The sequence below is a fragment of the Gorilla gorilla genome, chromosome 10 (assembly GCF_029281585.2).
Source record: "Gorilla gorilla gorilla isolate KB3781 chromosome 10, NHGRI_mGorGor1-v2.1_pri, whole genome shotgun sequence".
NCBI lineage: Eukaryota > Metazoa > Chordata > Mammalia > Primates > Hominidae > Gorilla > Gorilla gorilla.
In genome coordinates this window covers 142,656,882-142,680,652 of record NC_073234.2, presented here as the reverse complement: position 1 = coordinate 142,680,652, position 23,771 = coordinate 142,656,882, and the positions used below count along the sequence as shown (strand labels likewise).

At 39.6% G+C, this 23,771-nt stretch overlaps 1 long non-coding RNA gene across 1 annotated transcript; it reads left to right on the top strand.

The window, feature by feature from the left end:
* Window positions 1–115: 115 nt before the first annotated feature.
* LOC129525738 (uncharacterized) lies at window positions 116–23,534 on the top strand. Its single transcript, XR_008670189.2, has 2 exons — window positions 116–429; window positions 23,297–23,534. It is a non-coding gene; the product is annotated as an uncharacterized lncRNA (long non-coding RNA).
* Window positions 23,535–23,771: the final 237 nt, after the last annotated feature.

Sequence of the window (23,771 nt, the reverse complement as noted above, 5' to 3'; positions counted from 1 at the left end):
GAGAAATGATAAAGTATCACTGATGAGTGTGTCTGTGAGGGTGTTTCCAGAGGAGACTGGTGTGTGAGTCAGTGGATCATGTGGGGAAGACCCACCCTCAATGTGGGAGAGCATCATTCAAGCAGCTGTGGACTAGGATAAAACAAAAATAGAGAGAAAAGGGTTTCCTTTTGTTCTCTCCTGGAGCTGGGACACTCTTCATCTCCTGAACTTTGGACATTAGAATTCCATTCTCCCTGGCCTTGAGACTCTGAGACTTACACAAGCAGCCCCCCCAGGTTCTCAGGACTTCGGACTCAGATTGAGAATTACACCGTCAGCTTCCCTGGTTCTGATTCTTTAGAACTTGGACTGAGCCACGCTACTGTCATGCCAGGGTCTCCAGCTTACAAGTGTCCTGCCATGGGACTTCTCAGCCTCCATAATCATGTAAGTCAATTTCCTTAATATGTCTCCTCATATATCTTTCTATATCTGTCTATGTATCTACCCTATTGGTTCTGTTTCTCCTTACTAATACAGACGGGCACAAAAGAGACTAGAAGATTCTTAAAATATCCTCATCTCTATTTCCTGCACTTCCACACACAGCGTTCTTTTATTATGGAACTATCATGCAAGTAAAATAATCAGTCGAGGGTCAAAATGCTCTCAATTTATTTAAAATGTATTTAGAAGTATGCGTTTATCATACTGCTCAAAATGGACTTTCTGTAACCAACTGGTAAAATTCTCTTAGAATGAAATTTGAAATTAGCCGCTTCATATTCTAATTTTGAAAAATCTGAATCCCAGAGGATTCCATGCAAGGTACTAAATGTAGAAATATTTGAAAATTGTACTCAAAAAGAGGCAGGCGGATCACGACGTCAGGAGTTTGAGACCAGCCTGGCCAACATGGTGGAACTCTGTCTCTACTAAAAATACAAAAATTAGCTGAGCGTGGTGGCAGGTGCCTGTAATCTCAGTTACTCAGGAGGCTGTGGCAGGAGAATCATTTGAACCCGGGAGGCAGAGGTTGCAGTGAGCTGAGATCGCACCATTGCACTCCAGCCTGGGCTACAGGGCGAGACTCCATCTTAAAAAAAAAAAAAAGAAAAGAAAAAGAGTATTATTACTCATGGCTTAATTATCTCTAATTTGGGTTTGTATGGTCCTAGTTGTGCATATATATGTATATATATATATATATATATAATTTCAAGTTGATAATAGTTGGTTAAGAATTATTGTTTAGGATAAAGCAGAGCGTGAACCCAAGTCCATACATAAACCAAAACCTGTGTTCCATCTACCACTAAACATCCCTAATGATGCTGTGCCCCACGAGGTTTTCAGCATAATGGGATTAAGACAAAAGCCCTAATTAAAGCAACAGCTTTAAATGTGATTTAAATGTCAACAAAAACACCTCCCTTCCTCTATAGCTACAAGGAAATCCTGTACTGCCTGTGAGCACAGGTGGAACTTGCCCATTCACGTGGTATAAAGTCAGAAGCCGGTCTTCAGAAAATTAGCAGTGTTCTGTGTCTTCAATCTTGTATTTATTAATTTAGTTCTTTACCTTGCCCAATAGCCAGACATTGATTACTGAGCTATTAATGTTTGCTGAGTTCATTTTATGAAAGACCAATGGAACCATCTTCTTGAATAATAAAAAAAGGTACAAAATTCTCAATTTTAATGACCAAACTTTATCAGAAATCCCGTCTGTATGCTGTCTCTTCCGCTTCCCAGAATGCCACGTTTTAACCTGCATCAACAGCTGTCAGGGAAGGTTTAGAGAGTTCTGTGCAGTCAACATGAGGGTTTTTCTCCTGTTCAGCTCACTGTGTGTACACTGAGAACCAACAGCGTGAGCTTCTGCCAATCCTGCCATGCTAGAACTCTTCCTCGTTCACTTAAAAAAATTACAAAAGGTAACTCAACTCATGGCAGACATAAAGTCTAACCAAGAAACCTGGCTTCCAAGGTGAGGCAGGGTCAGTGAGTGTTTTTCTCAGCTTCTCTATAGCTTGTTGAAGGGAAACGCATTTTTTTTTCTCAGCTGTCACATTGAAGAAAAGTTGGGCTATGCCACAGCTGGATTGGGACCAAATGCATGTCGACGGAGATACAGTCCTTAACTACAAATAAAGCAAGTGCTTCGTGATAAGGAAAGTTGAAGCCTTCCTATGTGGTTTGGGCTTGTGTCCCTGACCAAATCTCGTGTTGAACTGTAGTCCCCAGTGATGGAGGAGGGGCCTGGTGGGAGGTGATGGCATCATGGGGCTAGATATTCCCCCTTATTGCTGTTCTTATGATAGATTTCTCACGAGATCTGGTTGTTCAAAAGTGTGTAGCACTTTCCCCCACCCTCTCTCTCTCTTCCTCCTGCTCCAGCCATGTAAGATGTGCCTGCTTCCCCTTCACCTTCCGCCATCATTGAAAGTTTCCTGAGGTTTCCCAGCCATGCTTTCTGTACAGCCTGTGGAATAATGAGCCAACTAAGCCTCTTTCCTTTATAAATTACCCAGTCTCAGGTAGTTATTTATAGCAGTGCAAAAACAGGCTAATATATCATCTGTGTGTTATTTCTCCAGTTGCAAGGGGTAAGCAATAGCACTGCCTGCCTGTGCAGGAGGGATTGTGGGGAAGAATGAGAGGAGGGAAAACGCTTTATGACCAGCAATGTTGCTTGAATCTGAGATTTTTACTTGCTACTCAGGAGTTTAAAGTCCTCTTCAACACTGACAGATTATCTCACCATCTCCTACCATTAAATTCCCTGCCAGCTAGAATGAAATACGGGTTCTCACAGGAAATGTGCCTTTGTTTCCTTTTAACACTCTATTATCTATCCCTGTCACCGCCCTGCCAGGAATCTCCATTGGTAAATCCCACTTCCCATTCTGATGTCACCAGGAACTGTCTGTGTATTTTAGCCCCTTGACTGTCAGCCTCCATAGCTTTCATGAAGAGATAACGATGCTGGTTTTACCTGGTGTGTAAGTGATGGTGTTTGTACTTATATCTGGAAACATGAGGCATTCAGGAAGAAATGGTCATAAGAGGACATTTTCTATTTTGTCATTTACCCATCCCTAGGATATTTTTATTATCGAAATGTTTCAAGATGATGCATCTCCACACCCTATGACAGCGAGTGAGAAGAGGGGCATGGAGAAGAGACTCTGTTCTTTAAAAAAAAAAAATAGCTATGGCCCATATGAGGCATACATTATTTTTCCATATCCTACTTGCAAGAACTTAATCATGGGACTATATTTAGCTGCAAGAGAGGCAGGAAAATGCAGTGTTTATTCTGCATAGCTAGCTCAGACTGAGGATTTTGTTAGTGGAAAAGAGAGAGAATGAAGTTGTATGTGCTGGGGTGGCAGTTGCAACTAGTGACTGTCACAGCTACAGACCATGGGGTATAGGTGATTCCTCAATAAATATATGCTGAATGAGATTAATAATAATTATTATTATTATTAACATTAATATCTGACTCTGGTAGATATTCTCTGATCATAAATGAATAGAAAACATTTTTCAAACCACCCATTATGATTGCTCACATCTGCTTACATACATAAGTGAATTTCATTGCTTAAGAAGTTATTTTGTACATACTGAGAAAGCCAATTTCAGAAATATCTCTTTCAAACATAGCCAAAGTTTCCCAGAGATTAAAGATAGTTTTCCAGATCATAGTTAACAGAACTCAGAAAATTTAACTATGAGCTTATATGATAGAAATTTCAAAACCATTTCCAATTGCCCTATTATTTTCATACACTATCAGCATGGCCACCACTGTGCCATTCAAGAAGGGATAGAATTTGGGGAACCAGGTGAATAACACTGAACCTCATGATTAGGGATGATTTTATCAATGGTAAAATTGCAAGAAAGCACAAAGCTAAACACTGCATAATGGAACAATTGGACCAAATGTGTGCTTTCTTAATGTATGTTTAGATATAAACTCTGTGTCAACTCTCCCATCTTAAAAAAGAACAGGCCAGGCATGGTGGCTCATGCCTATAATCCCAGCACTTTGGAAGGCTGAGGCAGGCAGATCACCTGAGGTCAAGAGTTTGAGACCAGCCTGACCAACATGGAGAAATCCCATCTCTACTAAAAATACAAAATTAGCTGAACATAGTGGCACATGCCTGTAGTCCCAGCTACTCGGGAGGCTGAGGCGGGAGACTTGCTTGAACCAGAGAGGCAGAGGTTGAGGTGAGCCGAGATCATGCCTTTGCACTCCAGCCTGGGCAACAAGAGTGAAACTTCGTCTCAAAAAAAAAAAAAAAAAAAAAAAAAAAAAAGAACAAAAATATAAAGCCTATGTTTAGCTAATATTTTTATTCTTCTAGAGAGTCATCCTTTTATCCTTTGAGTATAAATGCCAGTTTTAATTTGCGTGCCAAATTAAAATTTATTTCTATACATTTAAGAAATATCATTAAAATTTTTAAAAGATAAGTGTAAAGAGGATTTTAACATCATTAAAATGCAGAAATAAATTACTATATAGGAATTACTTCTCTGATAAGCATATGACAATATTTAAAATATAAAAATACAAAGTAGCTACTTTGCTTAATCTAATTTACTTTGTAGTTTATCAGATTAATATTTTGATAGTCTGCTTGTTGCTTAAAAGCAAAGCAAACTAATTTGTGTAATTGTTGCCTTGGGGTTGGATTGACACGTTTTTCCTATTAGTTATCTAGAAATGCGGCTTTCATATATGAACAACTGTTAATAACATTGGTAATCTTGTTAGCATTAAAAATTGGTATAGAATAAGAAATATTTCATTAACTTCTCAAAATATGCATAATTTGGGAAACAACAGTGATAACGTCAATGCTATTAGCTCTAGAAATGCCATCACAGTATTCTAAACTTGAGTTAAAACTTCATAATACGGTGCTCCTGTTTATCCCGCTGATGGCCCTGACAGGCACTCTCAAGCAATCCTATCACTGTTTGAGGTAAAACGTGCCCTCAGAATTCCTCTCCTTCTCTTGCCCCAGGATGCCACAACAAGGAGATAAGAGCATGCAGGGGAGCTCACCCAGTTATGTGCTTCTGATCTCAGACAGTCCTGCACAGATGGCTTGCTCTGTCTTAGACAACTCAGTGTGAAAGCTATAAAATCTGGCCAGGCATAGGGCGGAGCTCACTTAGACCTAGGAGGTCGAGGCTGCAGTGAGCCATGGCCACGCCACTGCATTCCAGCCTGGCTGACAGACTCCATCTCTAAAAGATGAAAGAAAAATTAAAAAGATGTAAAATTTCCCAAATAGGAGGCTCAGAACACATTAAGGTAAAACAGTTCCTTTAGTATAATTTCTCTTAAAAATGCAATAGTAACATATTTTTATTTAAAAATATCAACAAAAATTATCTGGTGCATTTAATCCCATCATAAACCTACTGCTGCCAGCTTAGTGTCCTTTCTCCCAGTTGGGGTATAGGGGCTAACAAGGTGCAAGCTGTCTGCTGCTATGTAGCTGGTCCTCCTGTGGGAGGGTCAGCCGTGGCCAAGTAAATACATAAAAAGAATGGTACCAGAGAATATAAACACACACACACAAACACACACGCACACACATATGCCAATACATATGCCATGCGCATGTATATAAACTTTTATAAACTTGCTAACTTCCTGTGACAGTTGTAGACTTTTGGTATCTTATTACCTTCAGATACTTTCAGAAGTAAGGGTGAAGAGAACCTGGGTATCTTTCCAAGTCAAGGTTGATTTTAGAAAGTTGTGTGTAAATTTTTCAAGTGCTGGGCATTCGGCTGGCTACAATTTTTCTTGCTGTTTTCTAATTTATATCCGTGGATGAGGAAACTAAGTCTATGGGAAGATAGGAGCTAAGGACACATTGGAGAGGGTTCTAGTGATTTTCATTCCAACAACTTCTGTGGTTGATGATGGTGATCAAATAATATAAACATACAAAAAGATGAAATAGTTTTTAATGTATTGTATGGGAGGTGTTCAACAGCAACCCAATGCTGTGGAAAAGAAACATAAATGTGCAGTTAGAGAAATGTATTTTGAGTAGGGAGTGCAAGTGTGCTAAGTTATGCTGTTCATTGACTGCATCAATCATCTAGGCACCTCATTTAATTTCTATCAGTCATTCTCACCAGCCTTAATTTCCTCGGAGGAAGAGGCTGTCTTGTACATTTTGTGTCAATCACATCTAAGATAGTGTCTAGTAGGTGGATATGCTACATTAGTAAGGATGGGCTAGGTTATGCCCTTGTAACAAACAGCTCCACAATCTCAGCACCATAAAATATAAACAACATCACAAGAGATTATTTCATGTTTCTGCCACATATCCAACCTGGGGTTTTTGTTATTTGGAGGGAAGCATCCTTACTGTAGGGACCCACATTGACCAGAGGCTCAATCTCACCATGAGATCCAATGTGTACAGAGTTAGGGAAGAGTAGGGTAGAGAGTCAAGCCCCAGAACTGGTTTGTATGTGAGTTAATTCTCACATTTCATTGGCCAGAGACAGTTTCATGGTCATGAGTAAATATAAAGTGTTTTTAGGCAGCCAGCATTTGCCTCCACAAATACGTGTGATAGCAGCTGCCCTGTTCCAGGAACCATGCTGGATTCTGGAGAGGAAAGAGGGTGACATGAGCCCCACAAAAGAGAAATTTACAGTAATTTGAGTAGTTAACAGTCATTATTGGCCAGGCGCAGTGGCTCACGCCTATAATCCCAGTGCTTTGGGAGGCCGAGGCAGGAGGATCACTTGAGCCCAGGAGTTCAACACCAGCCTGGGCAATATGGTGTCTCTGTCTCTACAAAAAATACAGAAAGTAATGATACGGTTTGGCTGTGCCACCGATATCTCATCTTGAATCCCATAATCTGCATGTGTTGTAGGAGGGACATGGTGGGAGATAATTGAATCCAGAGAATGGGTTTTTTCTATGTTGTTCTCATGATAGTGAATAAGTCTCATGAGATCTAATGGTTTGATAAAGGGCAGTTCCCCTACACATGCTCTCTTACTTGCCGCCACGTAAGATGTACCTTTGTTCCTCCTTCACCTTCCACCATGAGAGTGAGGCCTCCCCTGCCATGTGGAACTGTGAGTCTATTAAACCTCTTTTTCTTCATAAATTACCTAGTCTTGAGTATGCCTTTATTAGCAGTATGAGAACGGACTAATACAATTATCCAGGTGTGGTGGGTACATTTGTACTCCCAGCTGGTTGGGAGGCTGAAGCAGGAGAATCATTGCCAGAATTTTGAGGCTACAGTGAGCCATGATTGCAACACTACACTCAAGCCTGGGTGACAGAGCGAGACCCTATCTCTTGAAAAACATAAAAAATAAAACAGTAATTCTTGAGGCAACTTACAGTTACTGCAAAACATTCACCATCCCACAAATATTTGTGAGGGTCACTTTCTACTAATAAGTCACTGGGAATACAGTTGTGTACACGCGGCAAGATCTCTGCTGATATGGAGCTGATATTCTGTGGGAGTGGTCAACTGGGCATGGGTAAATGAAAAAATAAGATGGCTTCAGAGGGTTAAAAAAAAAAAAAAAAACCTGGGCAGGTGCAGTTGCTCACTCCTGTAATCCCAGCACCTTGGGAGACCGAGGTGGGTGGATCACCTGAGGTCAAGTGTTCAAGACCAGCCTGGTCAACGTGGTGAAATCCCGTCTCCACTAAAAATATGAAAATTAGCCAGGTGTGGTGGCTGGCCCCTATAATCCCAGCTACTTGGGAGGCTGAAGCAGGAGAATCACTTGAACTTGGGAGGCAGAGGTTGCAGTGAACCGAGATTGTGCCATTGCACTCCAGCCTGGGTGAGAGAGTGAGACTCCATCTCAAAAAACAAGCAAACAAACAAACAAACAATGACGAAAAAAAACAGGAGACAACAATTGGAGAACTTTACTCCAATTATTTCCATCACTTTACTCCAATTATGAAGTTATGAAGTAAAAAAATCACTTTTTACTTCGTAACATCACTTTTAACTTCATAAAGTGAAGTTACGGTGCTGCTTTAATTGAGAGTCTTCCAAGAAGGGCTCTCTGAAGAATGGACATGTAACAGAGACCAGGAGAATGTAAAAGCCAGATGTGCTAACCTAAAGGAAAATAATTCCAGAAACAGGGAACAGGAAGTGCAAAGGCATTGCCTGGAGTGTTTGAGAAAGGTGAAGAAACCCATTTATTGGAAGGTGAAAGAGGTGAAGATGGATGGAGTAGATTGGAGAGGCTGACTATAGTTGATGGTGTTATATGCATTGAGAAACTCATGGGTAGGTTTTTATGCAAGAGAGTGAGGTAATGTAGTTTAAAAAGTCACCATAAATCCTGTGTGGATAATGGATTGCCAGGACAAGAGTAGACTTGTGGTGAACTTAAGAAGCTACTGCAATAGTCCAAGCATAAGAATAGGTGAGCAAGGAGTAGGGTGGTGGAAATTAGGTGGAGAGAGGAGGGCATTTAGTGGCTGGAATAATAAAACTTGTTCCAGCATTGGATATGAGGGTAAGGAAATTGCAAGACTGAAGGATGACACACAGACAAACTAGCAAGTGGCAGAATAAAACTAAAGGGACCTTCAAGACGTGCTGTGGATGCACAGAGGAAGGAGTGTGGAGGAATTCCATGCCACAAAATTCTAAGGACTCCCAGACCCCAGGACTGTGACTGAAGTTGGAAGAATGGCCGGTAGAATGACTGACAAGCCCAGCACAACACAAATGATGTCCCCATTTTGCCCTCAGCAGGCACTAGTCAGAGAAGAGGACAAGGTAGGAAAACCCATGGAGAAAGGATAGAAAGACCCTTGCCCCCTTGGCCACATTGTCAGCTCCTCAGAGGTCCCCTGGCAGGCTGCCCTGTCCTCTCCTCTCCTCTTTGGGCCCCTGGCTGTTCTCGTTCTGCTCAGGGTGAATGGCAGCTCATTTGCAGGCACAAGCTGAGAATCTGCATTAAGAGTCTGGGAGAGATTGTGGGATGAGACTTTAGGAAGTAATGAAGCTCACAGGAGAGATATCAGGGCAGAAGAGTAGAACAAGTTCCAAATAAACACCAACAGCCACCAGAGAGGAGACTTAAATTACTTAGGAGAGACAAGTGGAATGACAGGAATAGCGACTGTGGTGTCAGCAGAGCAGATCCTTTGGCTGGCTGGAGCAGCTGCACACACAGCTCAGATTGGGAACAAGAGCCTGGAGTTACTACATGTTTTTTCTTTTTAAGAGAAACTGAAATATACTTTTTTTTTTTTTTTTGAGATGGAGTCTCACTCTGTCACCCAGGCTGGAGTGCAATGGCGCGATCTCAGCTCACTGCAACCTCTGCCTCTGGGGTTCAAGCCATTCTCCTGGCTCAGCCTCCTGAGTAGCTAGGACTACAGGCACGTGCCACCATGCCTGGCTAATGTTGTGTATTTTTAGTAGAGTTGGGGTTTCACCGTGTTAGCCAGGGTGGTCTCCATCTCCTGACTTCATGATCCACCCGCCTCGGCCTCCCAAAATGCTAGGATTACAGGCGTGAGCCCCCATGCTCAGCCTGAAATATACATTTTTAAATGTTAAATACAGGGGTTTTTAAAAAACATTTCTATTTTTATTTTTTAAACTTTTGTTTTGGATTCAGATAGTATATATGCAGGTATGTTACCTGGGTATATTGTGTGATGTTGAGGTCTGGGGTACAAATCTCATCACTTATGTAGTGAGCATAGTACCCAATAATAAGTTTTTCAACCTCTACCTGTTTCCCTCCCTCCCCCCAATGTCTATTGTTGCCATCTTTGTGTCTGTGTGTACCTAATGCTTAACTCCCACTTATCATTGAGAACATGTGGTATTTGGTTTTCTATTCTTGTGTTAATTTGCTTAGGATCATGGCTTCCAGCTACATCCATGTTGCCACAAGGGACATAATTTCATTCTTTTTTATGGCTGTTTAGTATTCCATGATGTATATGTACATTTTCTTTATCTAAACCACCAATTACGGGCACATAGGTTGATTCCATGTCTTTGCTATTGTGAATAGTGCTGTGATGAACCTATAGATGCATGTGTCTTTTTGATAAAATGATTTATATTATTTTGGGTATACACCCAGTAATGGAATTGCTTAGTTGAATGGTAGTTCTGTTTTTAGTTATGTGAGAAATATCCAAACTGCTTTTCACAGTGGCTGAAGTCATTTACATTACCACCAACAGTCTATAAGCATTCCCTTTCTTTTCTCTGGAGCCTTACCAGCATCAGTTGTTTTTTGACTTTTTAATAACCACCAATTTGACTGGTGTGAGATGATATCTCATTGTGGTTTTGATTTGCATTTCTCTGATGATTACTGATGTGGAGCATTTTTTCACATGTTTGTTATTCACTTGTATATCTTCTTTTGAGAAGTGCCTGTTCGTGTTCTTTGCCCATTTCTAAATGGGGTTATTTGTTTTGGCTGTTGATTTTTTAAGGGCCCTCCAAATTCTGGGTATTAGACTTTTGTTGGATGTATAGTTTCAAATATCTTCTCCCAGTCTGCAAGTTCTCTGTTTGATCCCTTGATGGTTTCTTTTGTGGTGCAGAAGCTCGTTAGTTTAATTAGGTTCCAGCTGTAAATTTCTGTTTTTGTTGCAATTGCTTTTGAAAGAGTTAGTCATAAATTCTTTCTTAAGGCCAATGCCCAGAATGTTGTTTCATATGTTTTCTTCTGGGATTCTTATAGCTTCAAGACTTACATCTAAATATTTAATCGACCTTGAGTTAATTTTTGTATATGATGAAGGGTAGGGGTCCAGATTCATTCTTCTGCATACGGCTGGCCAGCTATCCCAGAACTATTCATTGAATAGGAGTCTTTTCCCCATTGCTTATTTTTGTTGGCTTTATCAAAGATCAGATGGCTACAGGTGTACAGATTTGTTTCTGGGTTTTCTATTCTATTCCATTGCTCTATGTATCTATTTTTCTATGAGTACCATGCTGTTTTGACTACTGTAACCTTATAGTATGGTCAGGTAATGTGATGCCTTCAGTTTTGTTCTTTTCTCTTAGAATTGCTTTGGCTCTTCAGGCTCTTGTTTGGTTCCATATGAACTTTAGAATACTTTTTTTTAGTTCTATGAAAAATGATGTTGGTAGTTTGATATGAATAGCATTGAATCTGTACATTGCTTTAAGCAGTATGGCCACTTTAAGGATACTAATTCTTCCCATCCCTGAGCATGGAGGTTTTTCCATTTGTTTGCGTCATCTATAATTTCTTTTAGCAGTGTTTTGTAGTTCTCCCTGTAAAGAATTTTTGTCTTCTTGGTTAGATGTATTCCTAGGGATTTTTTTTTTTTAGTGGCTATTGTAAATGAAATTGTGTTGTTGATTTGCCTCTCAGCTTGAATATTATTGGTGTGTAGAAATGCTACTGGCTTTTGTACATTGATTTTATATCCTAAAACTTTACTGAAGTTGTTTATCCGATTTAGGAGGCTTTTGGCAGGATCTCTAGAGTTTCTAGGTGTAGAATCATATTGTCCACAAAAAGAGATAGTTTGACTTCTTCTTTTCCTGTTTGGATGCCTTTTGTTTCATTTTCTTCCCTTGTTGTTTTGGCTAGAGCTTCCAGTACTATGTTGAACTGGAATGGTGAATGTCAGCATCCTTATCTTGTTCCAGTTCTAAAGGGGAATGCTTCCAGTTTTTGCCCATTCAGTATAATGTTGGTTGTGGGTTTGTCATAGATGGCTCTTAATATTTTGAGGTGAATCTCTTTTAATGCCTAGTTTCTCAAGGGCTTTTATTATGAGAGGATATTGGATTATATCAAAAGCTTTTTCTTCATTTATTGAGATGATCATATGGTTTTTGTTTTTAACTCTTTTTATGTGGTGAATCACATTTATTCATTTGCAAATATTGAACCAACCTTGCCTCCCAGGAATGGAGCTTACTTGATCATGGTGAATTAACTTTTTGATGTGCTGTTGGATTCAGTTTGCTAGTATTTTGTTGAGGATTTTTGCATCTAGGTTCATCAGGGATATTGACCTGAAGTTTTCTTTTCTCATTATGTCTTTACCACGTTTTGGTATCAAGATGATGCCAGCTTCACAGAAAGTTCAGGAGGAGTCCCTCTCCTCTTTTTTGGAATAATTTCAGAAGATTGGTAGCAGCTCTTTTTCGTATGTCCAGTAGAATTTGGCTGTGAATTCATCTATTATGGGGCTTTCTTTTGGTTGATAGGGCTTTTTTTAAAAATCACTGCTTCAATTTTGAAACTCGATATTGGTCTGTTCAAGGTTTCTGTTTTCCTGATTCAATCTTGGGAGTTTGCATGTTTCCAGGAATTTACCCATTTCCTCTAGATTTTCTATTTTGTGTGCATAGAGATGTTCATAATAGTTTCTGAGGCTCTTTTGTATTTCTGTGGGATTGGTTGTAATTTCACCTTTGTCATTTCTGATTGTGCTTACTTGGATCTTCTCTCCATTTTTCTTTGTTAATTCAGTTAGTGGTTTATCAACTTGTTTATCCTCAAATTTTGGCTTTCTTGACTCTTTGTAAGGATTTTGGGGGAAATTGGTCCACCTCACTTTAGCACACACACTATTGATATCTGAGAATCCACAGAGTAGTCTCTTTTCTGCAGAAAATGTCATTGTAACCAGGGGATTCTATGGCCTGGCCAATTTGCAATCACTGTCTTGCTATAGTTATTGACTCTAGCCCTTTCATTTTCAACGGTATCCCAGTTTGAATGATAAAGTATTTGGTCATCTTAATTAAGTTCTTTTACAGTCCACCTTTCTCAATGGATTTAACCTATCACTTGACTAACAGGCTATTCAGACACAGGTAGTCTAATGAATAAGGCTGGGACAGCTGCCCTTGACTCATGGCCCAGGCTTTGACCTTGAGCAGGGTGGGGTGTGCAAAAGGAAGAGGCGTTAGGGCCAGAATGCCTGAAAGCCCTGGGCAGCAGGAGTTTGCTTCTGCAGTGCTCAGAGGGGCTGAACTGCAGGCTTCAGGCTGGACAGACCACTGGGCTTTAGGTCCGGGAGAGCTGTACAATACAAGGGCCAATATTCACCAAGAGGGTAATGTTTTTAAAAAGAGAACAAAGATCCAGCTTCTCCTTAAAACCTAGCCTGGCCTTCTATTCTCTCGGCAAGGTAATTAGCAGTTCCAGGCATCCAGTGTGTGGTTTCTCCTAAGTGCTTAGCCAAGCGTACCTTAGCTGAGCTGGAGACAGGGGGAAGGATGGAAGTGGGGAAGGATGGAAGGAGGGAAGGTGGGGGGAGGGAGAGAGAGAACATGTGTGCATGCCCATAGAAGTGCAGGCATGCAAGTGCCCTGAGCTCTTTCCGTTTCTTGGGGGGTAAGAGCAGCCAATCAAAGACACAAGCCAGAAATGGAAGCATTAAGCCTTCAATCACTTACTGCCAGGGTATAATCAAAAGTCTAAAACCAAAGAAAATGCCTACTCCCTCTGTGTAATTTTCCCCCATGGAACTTCAGAGTAGAGTGCAGGAAGACTACATATCCCTGTTGAGGGAGCCCCCCACGAAAGGCTCCTGAAGTGTTATGGACCCTGGGGCCTGTGGAGGAGGAGGAGGTATAGGAGTGGGAAACAGGTGGGCACTGAGTCAGAATGGAAGCATCTCACCCTTTCCCTGCCTCTCTGACCCTCATAAGGAGGACCAGGCAGAGGCCTCTGAAGAAGACCTGGGCCCAGTGCCTCAGATCGAGACCTAAACATGGAGTCACTCGGGCTGGGAATGGAACCATGAAAAGGCATGGTGAGCCAGGGAGGTCTGAGGACTGGAGTGCAGCTCCCTTCAGAGTCTGCAAAGCACTAGCTATGCCCTAAAGCTGGTTTGAGGGGAGCAGCTTCCCCCACCCCAGTGAGGCCTAGCAGGGAAAGCCTTTATAATTGTCTTGTAATTGTCTGTGGTCAAGACTTAACCTACTGTTCCAAGTTGTTGTTGTAAGGTAAGGAATCACAACGCCCCCTGTTAAAACTCTCAAATGATAATGTGGTTATCTACAGCAGCAAGTCTCAACCTGAGGCCATTTGCTCCCCAGGGAACATTTGGCAATACTTGGCAACATTTTTTATTGTCCAAGCTTAGGAGAAGGCATGACTGTCATCTAATTAGCAGAGGTCAGGGATGCTGTATTCTACAGGGCACAGCACAGCTTCCTGCTATAAAGAATTATCCAACCCTAAATAGCAATAGTGCCAAGGTTGAGAAACCCCACCTGTAAGGTATGGCCTTATTGAAATGATAAGCAGGCATCTCCAGGTGGAAGGAACTGACAGATTAGCTACTCCAGAATCCTGAGTACAGAGATGGAGGCACAAGGAGTTGGGTGACCTGCCTAATGCCCTGTAGACACTTGGTGGTAAGCAGGGTTCAGACTGAAAGACAGGAGCATGGAAGTCTTGCAGGCAGTAGTTGAGACTCTAGTCCAACAGTAGAAGAACAGTGTGGCTAGATACAGCTGAGAGGAAGCACACTTGGAGGTCTATATTCATGCTGGGGTCAGTGTTACCTCTGCAGATGTGCTAGCTTAAGCGGGCAGCTGGGTGAAATCTGAGGAAGGAGTGATGACGGTGCTGGGGTGCCGTAGATATTTTTTCAAGATTCTTCCTTGAAAATATAAGCTTCACGAAGATGTCCCACCCGCATGAGCATAGGGGAGGTGTCCATTCCTGCTGTCCTCAGAAGTATAGGCAAAGCAACTAATTCTGCTCTCATCTTGCCATTACTTTTGCAAACACTAACTTAGGTTCTTCAATATCTCTGAAAGAGGAGAAGATGTGATAAAGTTACTAGGCAATGGGAGATCACATCCTCTTTTCTAATTATTCAGTGTGATCTATGGATCTAAGTTTCCATTAACTTTTTGCATTAGCTACTATCTGCCACCATCTTGCACTGTTTAGAAAGTTTGAAATTTCATTTTGGTTTTTCAAAAAAAAAAAAAAGAATTTTGATTATAATGATAGCTCAGGGCCTGGCAGGAAAACATTGCACAACTCCACAATGTGGAATCATAATCGGTCCTTACTCATAATTTTCCACAAGTGATCTATTTAGATATACATTTTAAAAAAGGAAATACATTGATTATTTTGCTCATTTGGTTTCTGGTAGATAGTGCTTACATTTTTGATTAAAACTTTCCATGATGAAGGCAGAGAAGGAAATGGACATAGAAGAAAAGAAAAACAAGAAGGATAAATACTTGTACATTAGCAGTTTTGTTAAAAAGCTGTCCCTAAGGATAAAAAAAAAATAAAAACAGCAGAGGAAAACTTAACAAATATAAATTGCAGCCACCTGCTTGCCTATTTCCAAAGGAAATGATTTTGTGAAGTATAAATCAATTTCTTTGAATAAGCATTGTTGCAGTCTTTGCTGCTCCAGCTTTAACTAGTGTTTCTTACCACTAACCTTGCCCAGCCATGTTCTGTGTGAACAGCAGGAGGTCACCTGCAAGTGGTCAGCTTTCAGGGTCAAAACGTGTCCAGCTGAGACCATTTAAAGTAACAACACCATTGTCCAGATTTAGAGAAAGCTGGAGAATCCATTGTGCTAATGGATTATTGATTTCAATCCAGCGGCACATTTATAAGTTGTTGATTTGGCCTGTGACTAATTACAGAATGGTGTATGATGCTGAATGAGAGAGGAACAGAGCTACAGTGAGTCCTAAGCTTTAAAGTTGTATCTACAGGGTTGTGGTTGAGCTCACATCAGAGGCATCAGTCTGTAAAATATACGTTTATCACGTCAACTCAGGAGTAGGACCAATCAGCAGGAAAGCAGAGAAACCACATCTGATTATTTTGTATTTTTGATATATTTTGGAAATGCTATTTGTAAAGAACATTATTTCCCTGGATGGTAGAGATTTCATCACGTTCCATTTTTAATCTCATCTGTATTTTCTACTTTTTTACTTAAGAATATCTATGTATTAAAATATTTTCAAATGAATAAAAATGTTTTGCAAAAGAATAGTGCTCACTAATTTGCAGAGGAGAAGTTGGAGTTCCACCAGCTAGTAACATAATTGCCCATATATCAAACCTCTGGCTTATTGGAATGGAAGCTGATGGAAAAGCCTGCTCTTCACTGCTGTAATTAGTTTGTGTCCATTTCTATCCACCCTTATTGGCTCATGCCTCACATGACATCATATTTTTTATTCTCCTAAAAGTTGCAAATGCATGAATCATTGCTGAGCAGCTTCACATATACAGCAGAAAAGTCTGAATGAGTTTGATTATTATTTCCTGGTGTCTCTCATCAGAGATTCAGCTATTAATGTAACCAAAATAAGCTCATGTAGGCTTGATTGCACATGAGCGAATTCCACATCATGTCTGAGTCATCCATGATAAATGAATGCAGTTTCTGCAAAGTTAGTACCACTACAATACGTGGGTTTTGCATATCATTGTTAAGGATCTATTTGACTTGATTGTGAAATATTTAATTGTGGCAGCACTTCAGTGAACCACCCCAATCAATGACTTAAATGACTATGAAAAATGACTACGAAAAATAATTTGTCACTAAATGATTGATTTAATCTGGAAAACTCAACAGAAATTGTAGTAAAATTACATTTGCTTTTGCTTTTTTTGTTTTCAATGTAAAAGAAAATTTCCTCCTTCTACCTAAAACTGCCTTCCAGGTTCTTCATTTGCACAGGGGATCTTGAAAGAATTCTATTTGTCCACACTTTGAAATTAAAGTTTATTTAAAAATATTCTTATCATTTCACTTCTAAGAATCTCCCTTTGGCAGCTAACAGAGCAATGTGGCATTACGGTAGTCATGTTTAATACGAAGAGCCAATTTTTAGGTTAGAGGTGACCAGAAGGTGAATCTCTGGGAAATCTCAAGTTTAGATTAAGAAAGTAGCTAATTTTCACCTGTATTGCTTTTCTTCGTAAGGGAAAAAGGATAACCGCAGTAATTTTAAAAATAATTCACTGGTGCTCATTAATAGGACCTTTTCACAGTCAAAACTCCCAAACAAGCACTTTCTTCATTATCTCCCACCCAGCAGAAAACCAACTTGTGCCCAAAGCTGTTATCCTCCTTTGGCCAACACCCAGCAGCCATTCTCACTGTCTCCCAGTTTCCTAAACCTGATGTTATTGGGCCAGTCATGTTCCCAACCCAGAGGATCTAACAAGACTGGTCTGATCGTTACTGCAGTGCTGTTCCCAGTGACTGTGGGGCCACATCTGACTTATTTCTGGACAATGGGACATAAGTCAGAACTGGGAGCTCTGGAGAAATATCCTTCACTTATTTTTTTTAATGCATAGGCTATCTTTTTCTCCTGTATCACATTCAGTACTGCATTGTATGCTGTCTGTGATGATGTGATGCCTGGAGCTGAGGCAACCCCTTTGGGACTGTGAGGCATTGAGCATTAGAGAGGAAATAACAAGTTGAGCATGTTAGAGTGAAACAGTGGAAGGAGCCTGCATTTCTAATAACATCTTTTAGTTATTACTAAGCCAACCATGAGGTAGCCACTACCGGACATTTCATTAAGTGAAGAACAAATGTCTTTTTGTTTTAAATCACTCTGACTTAGGTTTTCTGTTGTTTATAGTCAAACACAGCATAGAAGATATACCTCGTCTGTCATAGATGACATTCTACCAATTGCATTCCTCTTTTATCTGAATTCCCAGACAAAAGGGTGGCTGCTCCAGGCAGGAACTCATGAACCCAACTCAACCTGATGCTCACCCTTCACCACCCATTTTGTTCTTCCCCTAAAAAAAGCAGGTCTGCTGTGGAAACTATGGGTCCATGGAACACAGTGTGACAACTACTTATCTATATTAAAATATAACAGAAGCATTGTGGTAAACTCTTCATACTGATGATTGCAGCCTGGGGCCTTATGAGGCTTCACGTTTGTGTAGAATCAATCCTATAAAACTATTTTTACTATAATGACATTGTCGTGCAGGCATAAGAAGTGTTAGAACAGAAGTTCAAGCTGTGTCTGGTTCTATCAGTGTTACCAGTAATGTTTAATAGGATGGTGCAGCATTTTAAAATTCCACACCATTAATGGCTCATGATTAGTTTAGTGCACATAGTGTTACATTACGTTAAAATGTTGGTGACCCAAATTAATAAGATAGTTCCCTTATTATCTCATTTAATCTTTATGAGAAAACTATATTTTTAGGTATTTTAGTTGCCATTTAATGTAAACACATATGATGACTTATTTTTAATGATTGTGTTTCCCAGATCTGGATATAAAAATTCATGCCATGGTAATGAATCCCCAGCTACCAGTAGCCCCTTATTAAATTTGATATGTACTTGGTATGAGCTAAGATTGTCTTTGTGTGAGATACATATTTAATAGACAATAAATATTGACTAGGACCACAACATTAAGTTAAAATGATGAGACAAGATAAAAAACAGAGATGGGTAATCTTCAAAAGGAGGCATATATTCGATGGTTTTCATGGTCTTACAAAACCCTGTTGGCTATCTAGTTCAAATAACCCTTTCCTTAAGATAACTTATAAAAATGTCTTTTATCTTTTTCTTTCATATATACATACATATATGCATGAATGTATGAATGGTGTATATATACATAAATATAATTAGAAAATATGTATGTTTATATATTTTATGTGATATAAGTATAATTAGAAAAAAGGGCACATTTTTCATTATTCTTTTATGATATTTAGCAACATATTCTAGAGCACAGATGCATCTCCTTAGGTGTCGCATAAAATCAGGAATTATTTACATTTTTTTATTTGTTTCTAAAACTTTTTTAATGTAATCCACTAAAGGGTAATAGTAAAGTAAAATATACTCACATGTGTTCTGGTGCTAATTAATTAACTAATGAAACTTTTTTTATATAGGTAATGGGTACGGGAGGGCACAGTGTGGAATAAGGAAGCCAGTCCCTGCCTCTCTGCATGCTCAGGCTAGGGGAGAGAGATAGTCCCATAACCATATGGAAAATTACAGCACCTACAAGTCTATGCAGAGGAGGACCATGAAATGGTGGAATTGACACACTCCAGGATGTTGGGATGGCTTCTGAGGACCTCACATTTGACTTGGAGCCTGAAGGATACAGAAGCATTTACCAGGTGAAAGCAGGAGGCAAGGGTGCAGAGCAGAGGGAGCAGCCTATGCCAACGTCCTGGGAAAGGAGAGAGCATAGTGAGTATGAAAGACAAGGCAAGGCCAGCGATGCACAAAGGTGAGTGTGAATGGGAACTTGGGGACCTTAACCAGAGAGAAAAGTGGGAATTAGGCTGCATGGATTTTTGTCAGCTATATAAAAGAGCTTTGTCTTTTTCCTAAGTCAGCGGGAAGCCATGGAACCATTGCCTGTCTTGTTCGATGTTGGCTTTTGAAATAATCTCTCTAGAATTTGTCTGTACATTTTCTGAACTTAATTTGCCAAACCCTTGCTAAAGCTGCCAAATACAAGGTTCAGGGTAGGTATGGTAGAGCGAGGTTTAGATCCTGTTTTTGAGAGCTTCGAGAATGCCCTCAGCAACAGATTCATAGACCAGTGACAATGAGGCTACAGGACAGTTGAACACACATTGCCATAGATGCCTTTTGAAATGATCAATAAATTAGAAAAGGCAGGTTATCATGGAAAGTAAAAACTAGACATAAATCTGAACAGTGTCTTGATGGATAACGACTAGAATTAATAAGACTCATTGGGATAGGATTATAGGAATTGCCCATGAAGTGACTTCATTACTTCATCACTGTAACAATCCTAGAAGCATGAAACAGCGTTCATACCCATTTCATAGACGTCAGGAAAGAGGGCCCAGAGAAGAATAATGATCTGTCTAGATTCACTAAACCTGTAAGAGGCAGAACAAGAAGTCACTCAAACCCAGGCCACTGCTGCCCCAGACTGTCCACCCATGCCCAGTGGAAGTGGTCAAGTGAAACCCCATGATATCATTGGAGTATGGAAGGTGTCATGCCTTGGATTGTATCCGCAAAAAAAGAAAAAAAATCTGTTAAAGTTCTAAATCCGGTACCCCAGAATGTGACTTTATTTGGAAATAGAGTCCTTTCACATATAATTGGTTCTGATGTAGTCACACTAGAGCAGGAGGAGCCCCTAATCCAATAAGCCTGGTGTCCTTCATAAGAAGACAGTCGTGGGAAGACCCAGGGAGAAGGTCTGGTGAAGACGAAAGCAGAAATTGGAGTGACACATCTCCAAGCCAAGGAAGGTCAAGGGTCTCCAGCACTCACCGGAGGCTACAACAGACCTAGAGAAGGTTCCCAGCACAGCCTCAGCAGGAACCAACACTGATTTCAGAGTTATGGCCTCAAGAACTGTGAGAAATGAAGATCTGTTCTTTGAAGCCACTTTATTTGTGGTATGTTGTTAAGGCAGCCCCTGGAGTCTAACGGAAGATGAAAGGGTATGGACTGGGAAGACCAGAGTGAGGCCTTCAGAGGCTCATAGGGGCTCATTTCTGGAGAGCCTTGATTAATTCTCAGGGTCCGAGGAGCAGGCAAGATCTGGAATCAGAGGAGGCAAGTGACAAGCTGTGTTCACTCTGGCAGGTGCCACAGAGGAGGCCGGTTCTGTGTGGTGTTTCACATGCTGTACAGAATTTATGCATCTTTTGTCAGGTTTATTCCTCTCTTACACATATTTTTATGCCATTTTAAATGCTATCTGTTTCTTTAAATTTGAATTGTCTATTGCTAATAGAAATACAATGGATTTTCAAAATATTGTATCTGGCAACATTTTAAAACTCACTGATGAGTTCCAGGAGATCTTTTGTGAAATAAAGACATATATTCAAGTCTTTTCCTTCTGCTTTCTTGCCTTATTTCTCTGAGTAGAACCTCCTGGACAATGTTGAATAAACTCTTAGTCAGAGCTGGCATCATTGACTTGCTCACCACCTTAAGGGTCTTTTATCTCTGAGTAAAAACTACCGCTAAGTAAAACTGTCTTTTACCTGTAAGGATGATATTAGCTGGAGTATTTCTGTAAATATTCTTTACCCACTTGGGAAATTATTTATTTCCTATTACAAGTTTACTGAGTATTTCTTGTTTGTTCATTTGTTTTTTAACAGAAATAGATGTTGGATTTTGCCAAATGCAGTTCCTACTTTTTAAAAAAATAGTTATATTTATTTCTGTTTTTCAGTCTGTTAATAAATTTATCCCTGATTGATATTCAGAAGTTAAAAAACACCTTGTATTACTGGAGTAAACCATACTAGGCCATGATAAATTATATATTGCTTATATATATTATTGAATTACATTTTGTTCAGAACTTTTGCATCTATATTAAGGATATGAATCTACAGCTGTCATTCTTATTTTATCTATGGCAGATTTTGGTATAAAAATAATGCTGCTCTCATAGAATTTATTGGCCAGTAAATGTCCTCTCCTCTTCAGTTTTCTAGAAGACATTGAGTAGAATTGCTATTATTTATTTGTATGTTTATTTATTCTTAACATTCTTAACATATGGTAGAATTCACCAGTGGAGCCATCTGGCTGCTTTGTGGGAAGGTTTATCTTAAATTTCTTTAATAAACTCAGATATTAATTTTATATATTTATTTCTTATTATCTGAGACAAAGTCTCACTCTGTCGCCCAGGCTGGAGTTCAGTGGCACGATCTTAGGTCACTGCAAACCTCACCTCCCGAGTTCAAGTGATTCTCCTGCCTCAGCCTCCCAAGTAGCTGGGATTACAGGCACACATCACCATGCATTGCTAATTTTTGTATTTTTATAGAGATGAGGTTTCTCCATGTTGGCCAGGCTGGTCTTGAACTCCTGACCTCAGGTGATCCACCCTCCTCGGCCTCCCAAAGGGCTGGGATTACAGGCGTGAGCCACCACACCTGGCTTTATACATTTATTTTTGAGTGTGCTTTGGTAGTATGTCTTTCAAAGAATTTACGTATTACAACTAAGTGCGTGCATTTATAGGCTTGGGGCTCACCATGTTTCATTTTTATTATTTTACCGTCTGTAGAATCTGCAGCGAAATGACCTCTCTAGTCCTGCACGTTGCCAAGTTCTGTCTTCTCTCTCTCTCTTTGCTTCTTGGTAAATCTGACTGAGGGCTTTCAATTTTTCTTAAAGAACTAGTTTTTTTTCTTTAATTTTTATCTATTGCTTTTCTCTTCAATTTTATTGGTTTTCACTCTGATCTTTTTTCTTTCTTTTCTTCTGCTTACTTTGGGTTTTATTCGCCCTTCTTTCTTATTTCCCTTTCTCTGTTTGGGATTATTTCTGAAGGTGAAAGTTTAGGTCATTAATTTGCACCCGGCCCTACTTCTTTTCTAACACAGACTTTTTTTCCCAGTAAACTTTGCCCAGGTACTGCAATAGCTCATGCCTATAATCCCAGCATTCTGGGAGACTGAGGCAGGAGAATCACTTGAGGCCAAGAGTTGGAGATCAGCCTAGGCAACATATCAAGACCCTGTTCCTACAGAAATAAAAATTCAAAAAATAGCTGTGCATGGTGGCACATGCTTGTGGTCCCAGCTACTCTGGAGGCTGAAGTGGGAGGATCACTTGAGCCCAGGAATTGAGGCTGCAGTGAGCTGTGATCATGCCACTGCATTCCAGCCTGGGAAGCAGACCAAGATCCTATCTTAAAAAAAAAAAAAAGAAACAAAAACAACTTTTCTTATTTTAGCAGTGTCACACAAATTTTCATGAAACAACTTTTCCCAAGTAATATTTTAGCCATGTCCCACGAATATTGATATGTTGCATTTCATTTCCATTTAATTCCATTTAATTCAAAATGCTTTCCAGTTTCTGCTTTAAGTTTCTTAAAATTGTGCTGTTTGATTTCCAAATATCTGGAAGTTTTTTGTAGGTCTTTCTGTTACTGATTTCTAATTTATGTTCATGTTGGTCAGATAATAAAATTTATATTATTCAAATCCTTTTAAATTTCTTGAAGCTTTATTACGGGCCAGAATATGTTCTATATTGGGAAATGATTCGTGAGTACTTGAGAAGAATATGTGCGCTGATCTTGTTAGGTGGAGGGTCCAATAACGATAATTTGAGTCCAATTTAATTGAGTTGTTCAAGTTTGTTATACTTTTGTTTATTTTCTATTTGTATCAGTAATTGAGAGAGTGTCATTAAACTAACTCTTCCTCTCTCCCTTCTGATTCTAATTCACAGATAGATGATACCAAAGCGACCAATGAGTTTAAAACTCTTTTTGTGCAGTAGGAATGACTCCACGAAGATTTCTCATCATGGACCCCAGACTAGATGGACCCAAATCTCCAGACTCCCAGCTCTTCTGTAAACCCCATCCTGATTCTCTGAGTCTCTGAATTTTTTATCCTCATTTTCTTCCCAACTGTCCATAATGTAGAATTTAAATAAAAGATTAAATGTAATCTTTATAACATTATTATATTATTGAACAGTTTCAGGTTTCTTGTTCTTATTTACAAAAAACTAATAAGTAGAAATTTTATACTTCTCTGAGCATAAAAACTATACAAAATAAAAATTATATAAAATTAATTTGATTTTTACTTATGAGGTCTATAATTATTCCCTTCATGGTTAATTATCCTCAATAGGAAACAAATCGTTTCCTACCTTCTTACTAAGTTACAAAACTCTCATCTATTAATAATCATTT